Raw genomic sequence first — 15,662 nt, 5'->3', positions numbered from 1 at the left:
TGATGAATCCAAGGCATACAAGCTCTACAATCCATCAACCAAGAAGGTCATAATTAGCAGAGATGTGTAGTTCATAGAAGAGGAAGCATGGGATGGAAGTTTAGAGAATACAATCAATGTGAAAGCATGTATACCACATGAAGACAAAGATAAATTGACAACAATAAGCAATTCCTCAACAATGGCTCCCTCTACTCCTATTGAAGCACAACAAAGTAGGCAACAAGTAACACCATCAAAAAATAGCATGACAACGTCGCACAGTCAAGCAAGTTCTTCTCCAAGCACACCACAAAGACCCACAACATCATCTACTTCAAGTGCAACACCAAGTGATATGTCGAGCCCATCTTTTGTGAGCATTATAAGACCAAAATTCAGAAATTTAAATGAAATTTATGAGTGAGATGAAGTTGATAGTAGCGTTGGTCTGAATTCCTTATTTGCATTGTTTTGTCATGTAGATGACCCAATCCATTTTGAGGATGCAGTCCAAGAAGAAAAATGGGTTGTGGCAATGGAGGAAGAAATAGAAGCAATAGAACAGAATGACACATGGGAGTTAGTGAACCGTCCGCAAGGAAAAGATGTCATTAGAGTGAAGTGGGTCTATAAGACCAAGAGCAACGTTGAGGAAAAGATTGAAAGGCATAAAGCAAGGCTAGTAGTCAAATGATACAAGTAGTAACATGGAAGATACCATGCAGAGAAATTTGAGCCAATCACGAGGATGGAGATAGTGTATATAGTCGTGTTAATTGTCATGCAACATAAATGGAAAGTGTATCAAATGGACGTAAAATGAGTGTTTTTGAATGGAATGCTAAAAGAGGAAGTATATGTTGTGCAACCTCCTGGTTATGAGGTAGAAGGCCAAGAAGACAAGGTGTATAGGTTGAGGAAAGCTCTTTATGGGCTGAAGCAAGCACTACATGCATGGTATAGTAGGACAGATGCTTACTTGCGGGACAATGGCTTCAACAAATGTGACAGTGAGCCTACTTTCTACATTAAAGAGAGTGATGGTAAGCTTGTTGTTGTTGTTTTATATGTAGATGATTTGATTTTTATAAGTAGTGATGATTTCCTCATCGCTGATTTCAAAGAAGTTATGAAAAGTGAATTTGAAATGACTGACTTGGGGTTGTTAAGATAGTTTTTTGGCATAGAAGTGAAGCAAACAAAAAATGGTATTTTTATTTCCCAAGAAAAGTATATAGCAGACATTTTGGAGAGGCTTAATTTGCAGAATAGCAAGCCCACACCAATTCCAACTACCATGGGGTTGAAGTTGAGAAAAGAAGATTGCAACAGCAATGTCAATCCGACATTATACAAAAGTATGGTGGCTAGCTTGATGTATTTGACTGCCACTAGGCTGGATATAATGTGTGTAGTAAGCTTGGTGTTGAGGTTTATGGAGACACCTAAGGAGACACATTGGCAAGCAACCAAAAGGATTCTAAGGTATGTCAATGGAGCAAAGGAGTATGATATTTTATACACCGCAACAAATGATTTTAGGCTGGTTGGTTACATCGACAGTGATTAGGTAGGGAGTGTCGATGACAGAAAGAGCATGTCAGGATATGTTTTTCATTTGGGTTCTGGAGCCATTTCATGGGCCTCCAAGAAGCAACCAATAATGTCATTATTAATAGTAGAAGTTGAATATGTCGCCGCAACAACATCAGCATGTCAAGCAGTTTGGATGAGAATGATGTTGAGGGATCTATGCCACGACCAAGAGGGAACGACAACTATTTTCTGTGACAACACTTCTGCAATCACTATATCAAAGAACTATGTTTTTCACAAGAGGACTAAGCACATTGATGTTAAATATTAGAGAGTTGATTAAATATGGAGAAATTGTGTTGTAACACTCAGGTCACATGAACAGTTTGCTGACATTTTCACAAAGCTATTCGCACGTGAAAATTTTGTTTATCTCAAAGAATTAAGGGGGAGTGTTGAAGTATTAATCTCAACTACCGCAGTTAATAAACTCACAACCATACTTTCCCAGTGGATTTTTGCAGGTTGTGGGTTTTGTTTGCAAGCTGAAGGACAAAATTTCTGAGCAGGAGTATGAGTTCTCCAGTCTGTAACACACATCAGATAATTAAATTCAAAAATCACTTTGCAACTATTACTTGCAGTCCGCAACTATTACTTGCAGTCTGCAACCTTTGCAAGTTCAAAAAATCATTTATTATGTAAAATCTCCCATACTGTGTCTTAATGTTTTGTTCAATCATGTATTAATGTGTCAAAAATGTATGTTTTGCTATATATCTATGTAAAAGTCTTTTTGTATGGTTGAGGACTTGGGAGGGTGTGTGGAGTTGAGAGGGTGTAAGTCTGAGAGGTAGAGAAAACCGTGGAGCAAATATTGGTGGGCATGTGAAAACAAGAAGTTATTGGGAGAGGAGAAAATCGTGGAGCAAATATTGGTGGGCACGTGAAAACAACAAGTTATTGGGAGAGGAGAAAATCGTGGAGCAAATATTGGTGGGCGCCTGAAAACAAGAAGTTATTTTTGTTTTACTTGGAGCTGAGCCTCCCTTTATCATGGGAATGTATTTTCCTATGTTTTGATGTCATAATCTAAAGTTTGGTTTGTTGTGATATGGCTTTAAACTTTCACGTCTAGTTTTACCACAAACACTTTGTTTTACTTTGTTCTACCATGAGTCATTTTATATATTTGCTTACCACAACTAGAAATTTGACCTCCGCAACTGATTTGTTGAGATAAACTCCTCTCCTCTGACCTGTAAAATTCTTAACAATTTGATGCCTCTCGATGAATTTGGAGTTAAAATAAACTAATTTACCTACTAATTAATATTTTCATCGCTATTACACTAACCTAACCCAAAAAATAAAATGAAGATGTAATATTAAAAATAAGAAGGATGCGAAATTCGCATAGATAACCGGCCAACATCGGTACTTGCAATCGACACCAAAAGTAGTTAAAAGGTTCAATGCGCCTGCTGCATCATTCATATTCTGTGTGCGTATCACTAGTTTTCACTTTCAACACATCTCAGTCGTAATGATGCCCATTTGTTAGCGGTGGCTTATGAGCGTGGTAGTTCACATGATGTTGACAACTTGACCTGGGTGTAGACAATAACCAACCATCCGCACATTGGAAATTTCAATCCAAGTTACGTATAAAATAGAATTATTTTGGAGCCACCAACTGTATTCTATTGCAAAAATATGGAATCTGCCCACGGTATTAAAGAAATCTGTTCATTTGAAGAAAATGGAATCTATCCACAGTATTCCTATATAGACATAACAGTGGACCAAGCCAGTTGTTTTTCTATTTATATCCAATTAAAATTATACCGCGGACGGTAGCCAGTTTTACACTTCCAAGGTGCAATTCTCCGACACAATCGTTACTTGCTGTGCTTTTATTTATTGCTCTGGCTCCACGCCTCTTTCGCAACTACGAAGGTACCGAGATCGAATCGCGCACGCTCGAAAGTCTGAATTGCGTTCAAGATTGTGAAGTGGCAACATAATCATATGGCAGCTCCTGCTGAGTTTACTCCATTGCTAGCGAAGCATAATAGAACAGAACAAGACAGGGGAGCGGTGATAAGCGAGGAAAAGAATAGGGCAATGATGGAGGTGAGCGAGTGCCTCTTTCTCAAGGAGCCGCTGGACGCGGCCACTCTACTGGTGCACATCCGGCAGAAGCGCAGGATGGAGTGTTTCCGCAGCAATGCAGAGAGATTTCTGGCAGTTGCCTTGCAGGGCACCGATCAATTCATGGATTGTTTTTCCTCTCCCTAACAAAGGAAGGGAGGAGGGAGCTGCCCAATCAAAGGAAATATGTGTTTACACAGTACAGGGCTAAGGGTTTTTTAATACTCTTCACGCTTATTATTACTAATTCAAAATAAAGTTTTTATCGAAAATTTGTAAATCCGAAAGTGTAAAGTATTTACAATAGTGTTGAAAAGATCTCTTTCGCGCAAGTATGTTTGGATTTTTGCAAGAAGTTGTGAACTAAACAAATTTATGTGCAAAATACATAAACATTTAAAGAACATTCCCATTCCTATTTTAGGCAATTAAGGTGTTCATAGATTTGAACCTCACTGCTATTATCAAGATGAATTTACCCAATTTATTCATTAAATTTTAATATTTAAGGGCGTTTGAAAGAAGAAAACAATCCACTCTGTTAAAAGTCACACTCACATGACAGATCCCATGGTATGCTCTTTTTTCTTCGCACTAATTGTCTACTTATTTGAACACCATGCGATCACGATTGCATTTCACAGGAAAAAAAACTCCTCATGACCTCATTTCTCCCTTAAAATCAAAGAGCCCAAAGGTGAAATAGGCGCTTAGGAAAAAATAAAGAACACATTCTACAGATTCCTCTTCTCCTTCTTTTCAAGGGATATTATCATCTCTGTTAGTGCACACTTTCGAGGAAAAAATATTCTCTCAGATGGCAACCTCTGGGTTTGATAAGACTCTGCCAGGCAAAAGCCTATACATGAAACGCAGTTATGCTCCTGTGTACAATCTTCCCCTTTAGCCAATTTCATTTATCTTACCAATCCCCCTTGAATGGACTCACTCTCTTGCACAATGGGTTGAACTCGCTGAGGAAAGAAACATGGGTGGTTTAGGGGCTTGTGAAATTTGATATGCTAAAGCCTATTTAAAGGGTTGAAAAAATCTTGATTGCAATATATGCTTAGTGTTTGGTTCACTTGGCCAAACAAATAATGGATGTGTCTTGGTGTTGGCTTTTTTTAGTTAAAAGTTGTTTTTTTTGTTTTTTTGTTTTTTGTTTTTTGTTTTTTGTTTTTTGTTTTTTTTTAACTTTTAACATAGGGTATTAGAGTTAGATTGGCTTAGACTCTCTGATGAGAGTAGTCTTATTTTGAGTATATATAAAAGTTGTATAAATGTATGCATAAGAGAGAATCCACAAATCCGTTGTTTGGATATGGGAGGAGAGATTATAGAACTAAAATATGAAAAATGGAACTAGCTTCTTTTGTTGCATCCAAATATGTTTATGTCAAAGTATAGATTTGTTCATATGTGTAAAATGTCTTGAAAAGAGTAATGGGGAATTAATCTTTTTCTCTTTCTTGACCTACACACAAGTGAGATGAAGTGTTCATGGTCATCCAAAGCTTATGGAAATCTTGTTATGTGGTTTTGCTCGAGAAAAGGGCCACCTACTTTTACTTGTGCTATTGGGATGACATCACTACTTTAATTTGGTTTGTTTTATTTAAAGTTCATAAGATGGATAGTTTTGGGGTTATGGTTGAAAAATTTAGTATTGCCATAGATGTAAATGTCAAAACACCTTTTGCGTAAGGAGGAAGCTAGTCATGAGTTAGATGCCTAGAGTGAGAATAATGATTATGTTTCTATGTTTAGAAGCAAGGACAAATAGTTTACAAGGGATGATAGTATGCCCATTCATTGATATTCATATTGAGGATATAGCTAAAATATTAGTAGACGACTATAAAATGATTCGTGATTATTGATTATTCGAATGAGATTGTTGGTGATGGGAAATACCCCATGTAGAGATTGGCAATGTTCAAAGATTGTAGATGGCAAATGTTGATATGCAAAATGTAGTTGCATATGCATGCATGATGCTATTCTTTCATGTCTATTATGATAGAAATAGTTGAGAACCATATGCTTTAGATACTTGAAATTGATGAAATTGGAATAGAGCTTGAAACATTGGTATGTAGTATAGTTGTTCAACATTGAATCTAGCTAGTTAGAAAAACTCATGGAATGATAATTGAGAATCTAATAAAAATCCTTCTTTGGAGATACTCATTGGTGGCTAATTGGAGTGAAACCCATTTGAGATGTTTATTCGCTACCCATAGAGGGAAGATTTGCTATGAATGCCTATTGTGGAAATACCTTAAATATGGTTTACAATTGACAAATATTTATATTGGGTTGCACATAAATAGAAGTGATGGTTCATGAGTATATGAACCATGGTGAATGATGGCTAGAAATGCATTAGATGAATTCTATGGAGCATAAATTTTGTAATCTCATGGATGTATAGAAAAAAAATAAAAAAATAGATAATGAGTGCTTGATTTGGTTTATTGTATTTGGAGTAAAGGGGATGCTAGTAAAGAAGTAGGTAGATGCTTCTTGCATCATTTGATTAGGCATATAGTGATAAGATAAGTACTTGGTATATCTAATTGTATTTGGAGTAGGAGGGATGTTGGCAATGAAACTGGTTGATGATTCATAACTTCATGTGCTCATGCATATAATTGTAATTATTTTTGTTGAGTCGGATTTTATCACATGTATATAATGGGCATGTAGTTATAAGACCAATTTATGCACACATATTTTTGGTTTGATGGTTCACTAATGTAAAGTATGAATGTAGACTTAAGTGATAAGGGACATGTTGTATTCATGGAAGCCCAATTAAAAAACTATGAGGAAGGTGCATGATTATCTCAAGTAAATTTAATGGGGGAATGTTGGGTTAATCTTGACTAGCTCATAGATAAGTTAACATAATTTGATTCAATCATTGATGGGTTTACCATTGGTTATTTATAGTTCCATGACATTGGGTAGCCCATGGTATTTGATGTTATGAAGCCTACTTAAATGCTTCAATAACTCCATTGTAACATGCCTCAAGTGGTTTGGAATTGGATGGCTTTGCCAAATAATTATAAATATATATTTTGGTGCTAGTTTTCTTGGTTAAGGCTTTCTAGGGTAAATATTTGTTCTATGTGTTTATTTGTGTTTCTTGTTGCTATTTATTTCTCTTTATTTTAACAACTAAGAGAATACACTATAGTCTCTATTAATATCTCTAGGTTGTTAATCATTATCAAGGTTGAGGTATTGTTGACGGTGTTGGATCCGCCAACATTCAAGGGGATCTCCTCGGTAAGAAGTCCCAACTAGACCTTAGGCCGTTTGGAGTAAGAGTCCCAACAGTGGGTGGTAATGTAGTGCCTTGATCACGATAGCACGCAAAGGTAAGTATGATGATTTTGGTTGGAAGCAAGTGTGTGACCTTGCAGCGAGTCAAGTGAGTTGCATGGGGGTTCTAACAAATGGAGGGAAAAAGGAAGTGTGTCCCTTAGAAGCTTGTAATAGTACGCAACTTGAAAGGAACACACGAGCAAAATGACATCACAAGATGAAATGCAGAATAGTCCACACAACAAAGTGATGGGTTAATCCAACAACATGTATTCAACCAGATTCATACCATTGCATAAAAAATAGTTCATAAGAAAATGTGTAAGTTAAACAACATACATTGTTAAAGCAACCAGAATAGTCCAACTACAATAACAACATATGCATGAAAATTTGTTGGCTCATTTATTATTATTATAAGTGAAAGTTCCATCCACACATACACCATTGACAACCACTAACCCCAATAGTGGAACATTACAATCAAGAATACCTGCTCCTCCAAAGAAGTATACTCGCTCCATGCTGTGGAGAAGCCAAGGATCGTCACAATACTCTCAAGCCTTCTCTAAGCCTAAGCCTAGCCAAAATCTTGGCTCCCAAAAGCCTGTTCTATGAGTTATGAGGTTCAATTTATAACAAAGGGTGGGTGACCCTTGACATTCCCCTTGTGACTCTTTGACTACCCTCATGAATTTTCAATTTCTTTACAAATAACTCATTACATTACATAGTGACTATTCACATTCCACTAATGACACTTGGAATTTCACTTACAACATATTTACAAATAATATACATTTTCCATGTAACAACCCTGGTGAAAAGTTCATGTAATAAACGTTAATAAAGGCAAAATAAGGCCACGGTTAAGGGACACTTATTCCAAGCTAAATGTTAGGCAAATATATACTAGTGGGCATCATTGGATGTGTGTTTTGGCCAAAGAAATTTGACATAGGCATTAAAGGGAAAAAGGCATTTTTGGCACATTTATTTATGAAAATAAAGGAAATTAGGAGAAGAGTAAGGTGAAAGGTCACAGGTTACATGTGAGGAGGAAAATGAAGGAAATCAATGGAAGATGAAGAAATTAGAGGCCTAATTGAAAAAAAAACGCTTCTAAGGATCAGTTGGCAGGTTGCTCAATTTTAGGCTTGCTCAATGTTAATCTTTTGTGAGTTCAAGTTTGGAGCTCTCTCATTATTCTCTCTCTCTCACTCTTGGCCACTTAGAGTTTTCTTGGAGCACTCTAGTTTGGAGCAGGGAAAGGAAAAGCAAGCAAAGGAAAGGAAAAGAAAGCAAGGATCAAGGAAAGGACAGCAGGATCAAGCAACTTCAACATGAATACTTGCATGTAAGATTTTGCGTGTGTGATTTCCTAGCTGGTTTGGACATGCATGGCTTTGCATGTTGGTGTATGGTTCTCTTGTTGTCGATGGCATGGTTTTTCTGGGTTATGACAATGGTTTTCAACCTAGCCTTGCCTTTTTTCAGATGCCATGGTATGTTGGGATGTTTATTTCAGTTTTTGAGCTTTGGTTTGCTGGATGAATTTCAGAATCCGAGGCAGAGGTGGTCTCAAGGTTCATTTCGAAAGGCCTAGGAATTCCTTGACCGGTTTTGGCAGGATACATGGTAAATCCTAAGGAGGCGGTCTCAGTTTAGGGGCTAGTGATCCGATTTGGATTGCGATAAAGCCTGAGAGACAAGGAGATGGAAAATACCTCAAGGATAGTGATGGATTCCAGATGGCATTTCAAGTTTGGTTTGGTTGTGATCGGAGAACCGGTTTTTGTGTGATCACGGTTTGATGAGAGTGGAGGTGGTTTAAGCTCTGGATTCCCTTGGTTGGTCTTGGATTGGTTTTTCTATGAGATCCCACATTCATGCTTGGAATATGGCACATGGTTGACTGGCTAAAAGAGAGATTTGGTTCAGCCATGTCTATGGTTGGGTGGTACGTGGAAATCCCAAACCTGGTCGGATTTGTCTATGATTAATAAAAGCTAAGTTCTCTTACTTTTGAACTGGTTTATATGTGGATTTAATGGCTTTCATATCTATGATATTCATATGGTTTTATATTGGTTATAAGCATGGTTGATGACTCGTTTATTTCATGGTTATTTCATATATTTACTTGTTACTATTAAATGGATGGATGCAAGACCTAATGGATGATGTAGTAGTTCATTGGAGAAGGAGGTGATCCTTTTGGTTATGCTTCATAAGTTGTTTCAGTTGTTTATGCTCTGTCTTGTATCCTAGACCTATAGGTTGCATTGATGCCAAGTGTTTGACAAAATGTCAGTCCCAGTTGGGGATGCTCAGGCCTAGTCTTGAGGGTGATTTTTGATTGATCAACATTGTTATAATGTTTTTAGTGAATTCTGGAAGTTACAACAACTTTTGGGTAGAGGCCATGATTCTGCGCTAGAAAAGTGGCTTAAATCTTGGGGTCGCTAGCAGGCAGGCTTATGAGAGAGGATTTGGATTTCTGGTTGCTCCCTTGTGGATGAGAGCGACTATGGCCTAAGAGCTATAAAACCCTTGTCCAACTCATCCTGAAGCATGCACACCATGGTCTTGACTACGCAGGACCAAAAATGTACTTCTGCATATTTTCTTCGCTTAGCTCCAAGTCATCGTCGGTGGCCTTTCGCCCTAACTACTCCATGTACCTATCGATCTCTAGTCAAACTTGGTTCTTCTCCTCAGCTTCGGTGAGGGAACTGATTGAGGGATCCTGTGCATTCTCACCATGACATCCAAAATCTTATACAATTGTGCATATGAAGCCTGTATGCTACTGACGAACGAGGTGAGCTGCTCATAGTTTTGGATCTGCATCCAGATATTTTCTTTGTCTAACTCTGCCTGCGGATTCATCATTTTGGGCAAGTGAAGCGGGGCTCCCTTGTACCTCATTGTCCATTCTTGCACATGGGCGATAACAATGTGTATGTCCCTGAGAGTTTGGACAATCTTTCTGCTTCACTGGTGGAAACCATATAGATAGACAACTGCCTTATGCATGGTGACAAATCCATCGTAGAGTTTTTGCATGGTGGCCTCAAGAGTTGATACTTCATTAAAAAATTATTTCCTCATCTCTGCCATTGCGGATCCTGCAGATTGTTTTCCCTTCTGCCTACCCGCTTGCAAGTTCTTTGCCATCTGTTCATTCTTTACTAAAAAGAACTTGACATTTGAGCGCATGGCTCCTACATAAGCCATAGTGGCATCGACCATGGTGATTGGATGATTTTTGACATCTCACACCATCACCCTTTCCTTCATAAATGCAGGTGACACATGATCATTTGGAAAATTATTTATCTGCTCCTGTACAATCTTCTATTGCAACTCGTCGAATGATAGATTGTAAACATCCATCACTAGATCATCATCAAGGAGAATAACCTCTCCTTGATCGCTCAAGACTAGTTCTGATATTGGAGGTGGTGGAGATTGAGGGCCGACCTTGGATGCTCTCAGCATGAGGTCAGTATCTTGGTCATGTGGCTCTTGTCCCAACTCCATGTCTGTTGCTTAAACCATTTGCTTAATCTACTGAGCAAGCTCCTGGTCCTACATCTCCTCACCCTCTTCTTCATCTGTTAACTATTGTGACTCCTCAACCTGTATGGGCACAATTTTCTCTAGCATCGCACCTTGCCCTCCTTCTTGTTCCTGTCACTTCTTCTCTTCCATCTCTCTCCTTCTTAGTTCATGTTCTTCCTTCAACTTCTTCTCCATTTTCTACAACTTTCTTTCTGCTTCCTCCAACCTTTGATTTTATCCCTTCCTTCACTATGCTCTCTTTATGCATTGTTGCCTCTTTGCCTCTGCTACCAAAGTTTCTTTCTCAATGAGAGGATCTTTTTTGAACTTGTAGCTTTTCTCAGCCTCTGGGTTCTCAACAATCTTCCTCTTACCCTTGTCTTGCACCAGTTTGCTGCTTATCGCTACTATTGTTATTGCTTCCTATGGTGTTACTTCCTGCAGAGCAGATTTCCATGTTGTGGCTATATTTACTGGTTCATTGAGCTTGGAATAGTTGTAACAATACCTCCAAGGGTCCTCCTCTGCCCAATGACATGTCATGTAGATCCATGGATAATACACCTTCGCACAATGGTCTTTGAAAATACTGTGGGGATCATATGGATTGAAGTCTTTGGTGTCGAACTCCAACTTTGCTATCTCCTTAGCTTCGACATCCACATATTTTAATCTCTTAATCTCGTACAATCCAATCCACAAAGGAAGAGTAGGCTATGCTGCATTTTTGCTCCTATGCAACCTTGCTGATAACCCTATGGAGATGTGATATGCGACATCTTGCATCACCAACTTGTCCGTGGCATATCTTGGTAGAACATGTAGAGGATTCTCTCTGCCAAACATCTTGATGAAGGTTCCACCAGGTGGGGCATACCAATATAATCGCTTCTTGAGACATGCAAGGTGGATACTGCTCAAATATAATCTTGTACACTGGGATAATGAAATGGTCAATTAGCCTCGCCATAACTCCTCGGTAGCTGCACTCAGAAAGAAACTTGCAATAAATATTGACGACATTCTCTTGTGGTGTCCATGTCCAACCCATGCTAGGAAACTGATGTTGGGCATAGATTGCATCAAGTAAATACGCGAACATGTAGAATCTTTCTTGCTCATCCTTGGGCAGTTTCCGAGCGTTAGTCACATGGACTTTCAACTGAAGAGCCAATGGATTTGATGAGTTGAATGACCTTTCATCATTCACCAACTGTTCCAACACAACCACCCAATTATCTGAAAAGGTCTCTGTGCTCTCTTGACCATATAATCTACATGCAAAGATGATCAAGAACTAGTAGGCCTTTCTAAGTGACTTGGTCTTGTAAACATTATTGGCTATTTATCTGAACTTTGAAGAATCTTTCAGCCAACGCTTTATAATATCCCTAGTGTTCACAAAGCTGTGGGTGGCATAGAGAAGTGTATCCATGCGGTTCACCGGCTAGGGTAAGTGATACATCTAATGATAGTGCTTTGTCCTGAAGGTAGAAAGTCGTGTGCCACTGGGATTGTCATTGTCATAGTCTTTGGATATGTGTGTGAGACAATCCAGTGGATGATGTTTGCACAAGGGAAGGTGGGCTACCTGCATGCAACCGTATGTAAGCCTGATCGGTGGATATTGAAATGCACCTGTCGATCTTCTAGATCTTCCTTGAAGTCCCCTGCAAACATATCCTTCATTTCTTGCCATGTAAAATTCATGCCCTTCTCAATGAACAACTAAGTGTCTACAGAAACTAGAAAATTCATTGACACCTGCGCAACTGCTCTCCAGTACTACTCTCAAGAGTATTCTTTGATGCAGCTTTCTTGGAATCCATATTACCTGTAACTATTTGAGAGTTGCTAAAAAATTGTTGTACTTGGAGACATAGAGGACACTCATGACATGAAAATGTTAGCTTGAAACCAAAAGTACTTCAAGAACATACCAAACAACAAATGGGGAAACTGCTGGGAAGAATTGTGCAACCCTGGCTCTCAAAGGTGACTAATTCCAATTGGTTCTTTGCATTGAGTAGTCCCAGTTACTAGTGGGAAGTCTTACTGATTGGAACCGCGGAATGCGCAGTTCAGTCAGGCTTAGGCTAGGTGAGATTATGCATTGCACAATCCCAGTGGCCAAGGCTTAGGACTGGCTCCTAGAAGTGTGCAGTGTGCAGTTGGAGCTAGTCCTTGATAACCTCTACACAATTCCTAGAGCCAAGGCAAACCCTTGATATCCAGAAATGCGCAGTGCATGCCAGGGAGGAGCGGGATCTGGGCCAAGGAAGCCCAGATCTACCCAATGGGGGCATGGAAATAGGAAGATTTGAAGGTGGAAGTGATGGTGGGTGCATATTTGAGTGAATGATGATGCATGCAAATAAAACGAGTGCAGGAATCAATCAAACTGAAGAACAATGAAGCATGTGGAGAGAGGGCTTTATATGGGCTGAAGCAAGCACCCCGTGCTTCGTACACCAGGATCGACAGCCATTTCACTGCGTTGGGCTTCACCAAGAGTGAAGCAGATGTGAACCTTTACCAGATCATGGTAGAAGGTAAGCCATTGATCATTGTTCTTTATGTCGATGATCTGATTTTGATAGGTGATGATAAGCTGATCCAATCTTGCAAGGAGGACCTTACAAGAGAGTTCGAGATGAAAGACATGGGTCTTATGCACTACTTTCTAGGCATGGAAGTGTGGCAGAAGGATGGAGAAGTTTTTGTGTCTTAAGGCAAGTATGCTAATGAGATACTCAGGCAGTTCTGCATGGAGAAGTGCAAGCCCATGAAGACTCCTCTAGCCGGTAACTGGAGGAAGAAGGATGCTACTTTAGGTGAGGTAGTAGCTGCTACTGTTTATTGGCAGCTTGTGGGTTCACTTATGTATCTAGTGAACACACGACCAGACTTATGCTTTGCGGTGAACTAGCTGAGTCAAGCTATGGTTCAGCCTACCAAGCTGTTTTGGAAGGCAGTGAAGCATGTGCTGAGATACCTCAGAGGCACATCTCAGTATGGATTGTGGTACAGACGGACAGAGGGAGTGAAGCTTCAGGGCTTCACAGATGCGGATTGGGCAAGGAGTCCATCAAACTGGAAGAGCACTTTTGGAGGAATCTTCAACCTTGGTTCAGCTACAGTTTCCTGGTATAGCAGGAAACAGAGGTCAGTTGCACTTAGCTCAGTAGAGGTTGAATACATGGCTGCCAATCAGGTAGCATGTGAGGCCATTTGGATGCGGAAGATTCTAGTGGGATTGTTTGGTCAGAGGATGGATCCAACTGTGATCTACTGCGACAATCAGATTTGTATCAAACTCTCTAAGAATCCAGTTTTTCATGACAGGTCCAAGCACATAGATATCTGGTACCATCATCTTTGGGACTCTGTGGTGAAGAGGATCATGTTATTGTTGTATGTTTCGACCGAGGAACAGGATGCAGATATTTTGACTAAGGCATTGTCAAAATGCAAGTTCGAGTTCCACAGAGACAGGATTGGGGTTACTGATAATCCCTTTCTTGTTGAGAGGGAGTGTTGAAAATAGCAACAAGAAATGATAAAAATAGAAGTGCTAAAAATATCACTGCTATAAATAGCATTTCGGGATACATTCCAATTTTAGTTAGCCCCTAAACTAAAATTGAGAATTAAAATTTGAATTTGATCTTAGCAGTTGTTTGTAAAATAATTAATTAATTCATCTTGAGTTAATTAGTTGTAGGAAATCAAACATGAAGTCTATGTGAAGACATGCAACAATTTCTCCATTGATTGAGGAAGTTATCCCTTGATTAAGGAGATCAGGATGAGTTGTACTTTGAGTTGTAATTGGTTAGCTCAGTTAATTGAGTTAAGTCCATTTAGATTAGTTCCAACAGTTTGTGGAACTGATTGTGAGTTCAGTTAGTTAATGCATGCATGTATGTAACTGTTGCACTTTATATAACTAAATATTCTCTCATAAATAACTCATGCATGTCAGTTCAATCAGAGACCCAGTTGAGATTAGGTGATGGGACAGTGTACTATTAGTTGCAGGAATATTCCATGGAGGATATCTCTTGCATGCATAAGGAATTTATTCCTCAGAGATTGCGCAATTACTTCTTTAGTTTAGTGAGTGTGAATGAGGCCAATTCACACAGGTGGCGTCATTGGACCCCAAGGAAAACTGCGCAAGGAAATAGGAGGCTTGGAGCACTGGAGGAAGACATATGTTGTGTCTATTCAGTCTGTGAGCTGTATTGTTCTATTGCAGAGAGAGCAGGATAACTTGAGAGCTGATTCTTTTTGTAATCTGAACATATTTCCACTTGTATGATATTACAGAGATTGGGGTTTTAGGTTGAGGCTTTTCCCAGGATATTCTTCTGTGTTCATGTGTGATTGCTTTCTCATTCATCTGTTATATGTGTTCTTATTGATCTTGCTCATATTCGATTAAGCTTTCGCCAAGTTTGTTGTAGAAGTAGATCTTGTATTTTGCTTTAGTGTATTGCATAATCTGTTGATCTACAGTGGGAAATTCTACATATATGAAAGGCACCATCACAAATTTGTTTAGGCTTTATGTTGTTTGTGCTCCTGTGGCCATCCAATGTGTAGAAATTTTGAATAATATGACACTTATTCATAGAGATTATCCCAATTATAAACTATTGCGGAATGCATGCATAATACATAACCTCCTCTACGTTGATCATCAATTTTGCAGAATTAAAAATAATGAAACATCAATCACATGCGCACATTAACACAGTATGTAATCCGGGGAAAGCATACAGCTGAAAACCCCACACTATCTGTATATTATAATGATAGAGAACATGTAACAATACATAGTACAATACTCCTCACAAGTACTCAGTACTATCTCCACCTACTACACACAAACTAGCTCAGATCTGAATCAAGTCACAGGTTCAAATCTCCTCCGCTGTCTGCCTGCCTCTACTGCGCAATCCAAAGCAAGAATAGGAATGATCCAAGCTTGTTTTCCTTGGCTTGTACTACGCAATCCTCATTGGCAATCTCCATCAATGCATGTGCAAATCTCATGCACAACTATAGTCACAACTGAT

Source organism: Pinus tabuliformis, chromosome 6 (assembly GCF_031772625.1).
Source record: "Pinus tabuliformis cultivar Carrire ecotype Pingquan chromosome 6, CPIR1, whole genome shotgun sequence".
Lineage (NCBI taxonomy): Eukaryota > Viridiplantae > Streptophyta > Pinopsida > Pinales > Pinaceae > Pinus > Pinus tabuliformis.
This window is presented reverse-complemented; position numbering follows the sequence as displayed.